This window comes from Bos indicus x Bos taurus, chromosome 15 (genome assembly GCF_003369695.1).
Source record: "Bos indicus x Bos taurus breed Angus x Brahman F1 hybrid chromosome 15, Bos_hybrid_MaternalHap_v2.0, whole genome shotgun sequence".
NCBI lineage: Eukaryota > Metazoa > Chordata > Mammalia > Artiodactyla > Bovidae > Bos > Bos indicus x Bos taurus.
The window spans coordinates 4,034,185-4,041,746 of NC_040090.1; the positions used below are offsets into that span (position 1 = coordinate 4,034,185).

The 7,562-nt window shown below is 37.0% G+C and overlaps 1 pseudogene; it reads left to right on the top strand.

Moving 5' to 3' along the window:
- Positions 1-2,589: 2,589 nt before the first annotated feature.
- Positions 2,590-4,446, top strand: LOC113906017 (annotated as a pseudogene).
- The last annotated feature ends 3,116 nt before the right edge of the window (positions 4,447-7,562 follow it).

Here is a 7,562-nt window from a genome sequence, read left to right on the forward strand (position 1 = left end):
ATACATTTTGTACTTCAAATGCCTAACTTATTCACAAAGGTATAAGTGACTCCCTGGGGAGAAAATAGTTCAATTATCTCAGTGAAAAAAAAGTGGATGTCTTAATTTTGGGTTAGTATATTTCAGGCTTTCATTTTTTTAGTGTTTTGCAAAGATGATTAAATCTCAAGAGCATCATCACAACCTTAATAATCTGACCCTCAGCCTCAAATTCAGAAGTAGCATCTTATACTCTTTGTTGAATTAATTAACCATATCTTAAGTCTGTCACAGATGAGTTCCTTAAGCCACTTCCATTTTCATCAAAGCTATAAATTTCACACTGTAGGGGAAAAAAAACTGTATTCCTCCAAAAAGCAATAAATAAAACTAAACTTATAAACACCACTACTTTCAGTGAGTATGTCTTAAGGACAGCAGGTAAGATGATTTGATTTATCTCTAACTGGTTAGATATAGAAAGCTTCAAAGAGGATTCAAAAAGCATTCAAGGAATTAAGACAAAAGCCTCTCAGTGCTCTGTGACAACCTGGAGGGATAGGGTTGACAGGGAGGGAGCCTCAGCATGGAGGGGACACACATGTGCCTATGGCAAATTCATATTGATGTAGGCAAAAACCATCACAATATTGTAAAGTACTTATCCTCCAATTAAGATCAATAAATAAAAATGTTAAAAACACTATGTCTCTAAATTGCAATGTCTGAAACACTGAATTGAAGGTTAGCAACTAAACTAACACAATTTTTTTTTAGAAGAAAGAAGTTTAGGACAACTAATAAGAGATGAGGACTTTATAGAATATTCAACCTATGCACACACATACAAACACACATGTACACATGCATCTCTCTGTGTATATATGTGTGTTTTTGTGTGTGTATGAAGCTGCTGCTGCTAAGTCGCTTCAGTCTTGTCCGACTCTGTGCGACCCCATGGACTGCAGCCCACTAGGCTCCTCTGTCCATGGGATTTTCCAGGCAAGAGCACTGGAATGGGTTGCCATTGCCTTCTCATGTATGAAGCAGGGAAATTTAATTAATTTTGTGCAGAATGCCAAGGCACTTGGCATATTTAATACACTGTGTAGTACATTAAATAAAATTATTTTATGCTCTTATATGCACACTTTGAGAAACTACTGCAATTGTCAGCCTTTATCTATATATCTATATATCTATATACATAAACATATGTAAACACATACACACATATATGATCATATATGTCATATAGGATATAATTTATATCATATAGATAGATGTATATATATTTATATGTATAAAGTAGAGATCTACAAAATGGCTGTGAATTTTTTTAAGTGGTATTTTATAGGGTGGAATTTAACTGATTTTAGAGAAAGAACGGTCAGTTAAAGGACTATCTAGGTGAAAGATGATGTTGACTTGAGCCTTAATGGTAGAAATAAATAAAGTTGGCTTGTTGACGTAGACATTTCAAAAATAGAGACAACATGATTATCTGATAGACTAGTTACATAGTATGTGAGAAAGAAAAGAACAATTTCTTTAATATTTATTTGCCTGTATTTATTCTTTATTTGAACACATGGAAGTAGAGAGTTGTCACTGACTTGAGACAGAGAATGTTATGTTTGGGAAAATTAAAGGAAGACATGAGCAAATCAGCTTTGAGTTAGGTTGAGTCATTATTTGATATTAGTATGAAAATGTGAGTAAGTGATTGCATTATAAGTCTAGGATTTGGGAAAGAGGTCGGGGCTGAAATAAATTCAGGAGTTGTAAATATATAGATAGTATTTATAGTCATGAGACTGAATAAGATCATGAAGGTAGAGTGTAAATAGGAAAAAAAAATAGAAGAAGATCACAAAATGAGTTCTGAGCTACTCCAATCTTAACAGTCAGAGAAAAGAGGAATAAACAAAGAAGGCTGAGAAGGAGCAGCCCATATGGTAGGAGGAAAACTCAGAATGGTGTGTCCTGGGAGACAAGAGATGATAGTTTTTCAGGGAGTAGTTAGCAATTAACTCTGCCAAATATTATCAATAGATCAAAAAGATGAAGATTGAGAATTGACCACTGAATTTAGCAGCATAAAGAACCCTAACAACCTCGACAAGAACAATTTCTGTGGAGTGATGGAGTGAAAATTTGATTAGAGTGGGCTTAAGAGAAAACAGGAAAAAACCAAACTGAATTCAGAAAGTATTTATTATATATCCAAGTATGTCTTACATTTCATTGCCAAAGAGAATGTAAAGGAACTGGATGATAGACAGTGAAGGCAAAAAGGTCAACGGAAGAGGTGAAAAACTTGGGGAGGTAAGGTAAGATATAGACAAGCAGGGGCTGATTATCAACAATTTCACACATGCATGGATAAATGCTCATTTTAAAATAAAAGTTGCTGAGTTCACTAAAGAAATCTTTTTGTTGTTCTGCAGTTAAAAAAATAAAAAGCGTTAATACACATGTTCTTTGGACATTTTAGAAGTAATTCTATAGTAGAGAATAAACTGTTTGATTTTCTTTTTTTTTTCATAATTTATATCACCAATTTCTTTCTTATCTCAGCAAGCAAATCATCCATTCTGAGACAAAGGGATGAGCAACCATTCGACAGTGACTGAATTTATTCTCCTGGGGTTCAGCGATCATCCAGAGCTACAGTCTTCTTTTTATGGTATTTCTAGTCATCTGTATGATCACTGTGTTTGGAAATCTTGGCATGATCCTCTTAATCAAGATTGACTCACATCTCCACATGCTAATGTATTTTTTCCTCAGTAACCTGTCCCTTGTTGACTTCTGTTACTCTTCTGTCATTGCCCCTAAAATGCTCATAAATTTCTGGGCAGAGAACTCAGTCATTTCATTCAATGAATGTGCCACTCAGTTCTTCTGTTTTGGTTCTTTTGCTGGCATTGAGGGATTCCTGTTGACCGTGATGTCCTATGACCATTATGTGGCCATCTGCAAACCTCGCCTTTACACGGCCACTGTGTCCCCCCCAACTTAACGTCCTACTGGTGTTGACCACATACCTCACTGGCTTCATAAATGCTGCCATTCACATTGCCTCACCTTCCAGCTGCCTTTCTGCCACTCCAGTGTCATCAACCACTTTTTCTGTGACATTCCACCCCTCCTGAAACTCACTTGTTCAGACACTCGTGTCAATGAAGCTGTCATTCTTGCTTTTGCCAGTTTTAATGAGCTGAGCTGCCTCCTGACCATTCTCACTTCCTATCTCTGCATCCTCACTGCTGTCGTGAGGATCCGCTCTGCTGATGGAGGCACAAAACCTTCTCCACCTGTGCGTCCCACCTGATGGTGGTCACCATCTTCTCTGGCACAATCCTGTTCATGTATCTGCACCCCAGCTCCAGATACTCAATGGACCTCCAGATACTCAAGTATCTGGACCTCCAGATACTCAAGACCAAGTGCTGTCTGTGTTTTATATGGTGGTCACCCTCATGTTAAATCCTCTCATCTGAGAAGATAAGTCTGAGAAATAAGGAGGTCAAAACTTCCTTTGGCAAAAAATTTTTTAATTTAAATTTATATATTTTAATTGGAGGCTAATTACTTTACAATATTGTATTAGTTTTGCCATACATCAACATGAATCTGCCATGAGTGTACACGTGTTCCCAATCCTGAACCCCCCTCCCCGTACCATCCCTCTGGGTCATCCCAGTGTACCAGCCCTTTTTAAAACATTCTCTTTTTGCTTCTGTACTTAGAATTGCCAAAGCATGGGCTTTTAGGGCTCCGAGGGAACTTAGAAATGGTCAGATCCACATGTGTTTACTCTGGCTCCATGTCATTCTGTCACGAGGTTCCTGTTTTGTTTTTGCTTTTTTTTTCTACTAGTGGAATTGGACCAAATATTCCAAGCATCCTCAGGAATATGATTGCTCTATATAAATCTCATTTATTCCAGAGAACGTATATGCTTGAAAAAACAAATTATCATAGTTCAACTCCCTATTTAGAAGCATAAAAGCCAAAATAGACATACCTAAAATATAGTGTAGGCTTTGTTCTAGACCACTGCAATACTGGCATAATAAAGCAAATTACACAATTTTTTGGTTTCCCAGCTCATGTAACAGTTATATTTATATTATATTATAGTCTATTAAGTATGCAACAGCATTATGTGTAAAGCGTATATATTTTAGTTAAAATACTTTATTAAAATCTAGTCTTCAGTGAGTTACAATCATTTTACTGGTGAAGGATATTGCTTTACTGCTGATGACTGCTGACTGCTCAGGGTGGCAGTTGCTCAAAATGTGGACTAATGCAGCAATGAAGTTTGCTACATCAATTGACATTGTCACAGAAGATTTGCCTGTAGCATGTAATGCTGTTCCACAGCATTTTACCCACAGCAGAACTTTGAAAGCTCAAATTGATACTCTCAAAGGCTGTCACTGCTTTATCAACTAAGTTTATGTAATATTCTAATTTTTTTGTTGTCATGTCAACAATCTGTCCAACATTTTTCACCAGCAGTGATTCCATCTCAAGAAACGATATGCTTTGCACATCCACAAGAAGCAAGTCCTCATCCACTAAAGTTTTATCCTGAGATTGCAGCAATTCAGTCACATCTTCAGTCCCTACTTCTAATCAAGTTCTCTTACTATTTCCACAACATCTGCAGCTACTCTCTCCACTGAAGTTTTGAACTCCTCAAAGTCATTCATGAAGGTGGGATACAACTTACCCCAAATCCTGTTAATGTTAGTATTTTTACGTCTTCCAAATGGATCATGAATGTTCTTAATGGCATTCACAATAATGAATCCATTCTGGAAGCTTTCAATTTCCTTTGCCCAGATATCAAAGAAATCACTAACTACAACAGCCATAGCCTTACAAAACATATTTTTAAAATAATAACATCTGAAAGTTGAAATGATATCTTGATCTATAGGCTGCAGAATGGGTGGGGAATGTGATTGCTCTGTTGTGTTAGCAGGCATAAAAACAGCACATATCTTGTTGTACATCTCCATTAGAACTCTTGGGTGAACAGGTGCATTGTCAATAAGTAATAGTACTTTAAAAAGAAATCTTATTTTCTTCCTTTTATTTTATTTTTTTCTGAGCAGTAGATCTCAACAGTGAGCTTAAAATATTTAGCGAACCATGCTTCTCAGGTGGCACTAGTGGTAAAGAACTCGCCTGTCAATGCAGGAGATACAAGAGACGTGGGTTCAAACTCTAAGTCGGGAAGATTCCCCTGGAGTAGGCATGGCAACCAACTCCAGTATTCCTGCCTGGAGAATCCCATGGACAGAGGAAGCCTGGCAGGCGACAGTCCATAGTGTAGCACAGAGTTGGACACGACTGAAGCAACGTAGCAGCAGCAGCATGTTGTAAGCAGATGTGCTATCATCTTACACTGTTGTTTTATTTATAGAGCAGAGGCACAGTAGATTTATCATACTTCATAAGGGCCCTAGAATTTTCAAAGTGGTAAATGAGCATTGGCTTCAAATGAAGCCTTGAGCTACATTAGCCCCTAACAAGAGAGTCAGTCAATCCTTTGAAGGTTTGAAGTGAGGCAAACCTTGTCCTTTGAAACTTTGACTTCTCTTTAGCTTTGGAAGTCCTAGATAACATCTCCTTCCAATATAAAGCTGTTTCACCCATATTGAAAATATCTTGTTCAGAGTAGCTAAATTTATTGTTTTGAGTGCTGTAGTTCCTTACTAACTCTTAAAATTAGATAGTGTAAATCATTTAAAGATTTTTCTTCTGTCTCAAAATTGTTTTGGATAATTTAAGAATGTTTTTTTTTAATAATCACTATATACCTTAGAATCAGTTTGTCTATTAAAAATAAGCAAGCTGAACTGGCATTAAAACTATTGATCAATTTTAGACAAATTGGTAACTTAAAAATATTGGACTTAAAACTACTGAATATTACAATCCACAAGGAAGATATATCTCTCCATTATTCAAGTCTCCTTTAATTTCTCTCTGCATGCAATGTTTTGTGGTTATCAGTATGTAACTCTTGAAGTTTTATTAAAAAATCATTTTTAAGTGGCTTACTCTTTTGATGTTATTATAAGTGATATATGCTGCTGCTAAGTCACTTCAGTCGTGTCCGACTCTGTGCGACCCCATAGACGGCAGCCCACCAGGCTCCCCCGTCCCTGGGATTCTCCAGGCAAGAACACTGGAGTGGGTTGCCATTTCTTTCTCCAATGCATGAAAGTGAAAAGTGAAAGTGAAGTCGCTCAGTAGTGTCCGACTCTTAGCGACCCCATGGACTGCAGCGTACCAGGCTCTTCCATTCATGGGATTTTCCAGGCAAGAGTACTGGAGTGGGGTGCCATTGCCTTCTCCAAGTGATATATAGAAGCATTTGTTTTCTAGTTATGGTTGGCTTTTACATAACAATATAAATAATCTATGCATATTGATCTTTACCTTGTGACCTTCCACTATGTAGGCTTAGCTTTTCTTCTGCATATTAAAAAATGGGATGTACAACTTAATGATCACCACAATAAATCTAGTTAACATTTTATTTGTGTATCTTAAAAGGAGATTCTATATAAACTATTCGGAGAAGGCAATGGCACCCCACTCCAGTACTCTTGCCTGGAGAATCCCATGGACAGAGGAGCCTGGTGGGCTGCAGTCCATGGGGTCGCTAAGAGTCGGACACTACTGAGCGACTTCACTTTCACTTTTCACTTTCATGCACTGGAGAAGGAAATGGCAACCCACTCCAGTGTTCTTGCCTGGAGAATCCCAGGGACGGGGGAACCTGGTGGGCTGCTGTCTCTGGGGTCACACAGAGTCAGACACGACTGAAGCGACTTAGCAGCAGCAGCAGCATATAAACTATTAAGCGATCTATGAATAGGATGCTTTTATTTTTTTCCCCTTTCAATCAATACAATTTTATTACATAGATTAGAACTTCCAGTATATTATTGAATCTGCCATAACCAAAAATATAGTGAATTAAATAATCATAAGAACACAAATAGCAGAGTCAGTGGGATAGTTTCAATTATCTGACTGTTTGACATTTGTGTAGCTAAAACAATTATGTGTTCTTTTAGCAGACACGTGTCAACTGGTCATTGCAATTGAAGCAGAGTGATATTAACTAAGGCATTTGTGTCTTCAAATATAAATTAAATAGAATCTCCTGAAGGCTTTCCAGGAAAATAAAATAAGAATGCTGAAAATCCTTCTTTTAACCAGTATCAATGGTAGATAGGTAAATTCTGTGCCCTCCAGTATTATTTGTTGTTATACATGTAAAATAAATAAGCATTTACTTCTTATGCATGAACTTTTGATCAAATGATCCCATACTGAAAAGTATTGTTATTTTGCCTTTCCAGAGTTAATTCACTACTTTTTTCTTACTTGTTCAATTGCTACTGAGTTAGTCCTACCTCTTCTTGGAAAAATCTGTTTGTAAATATTATGATTATTACAACATTATTCTATATTAAAGTATATCAGGATGTAGTGGTGGTGGTGGTTTAATCACTGAGTCCTGTCCAACTCTTGTGTGCCCATGG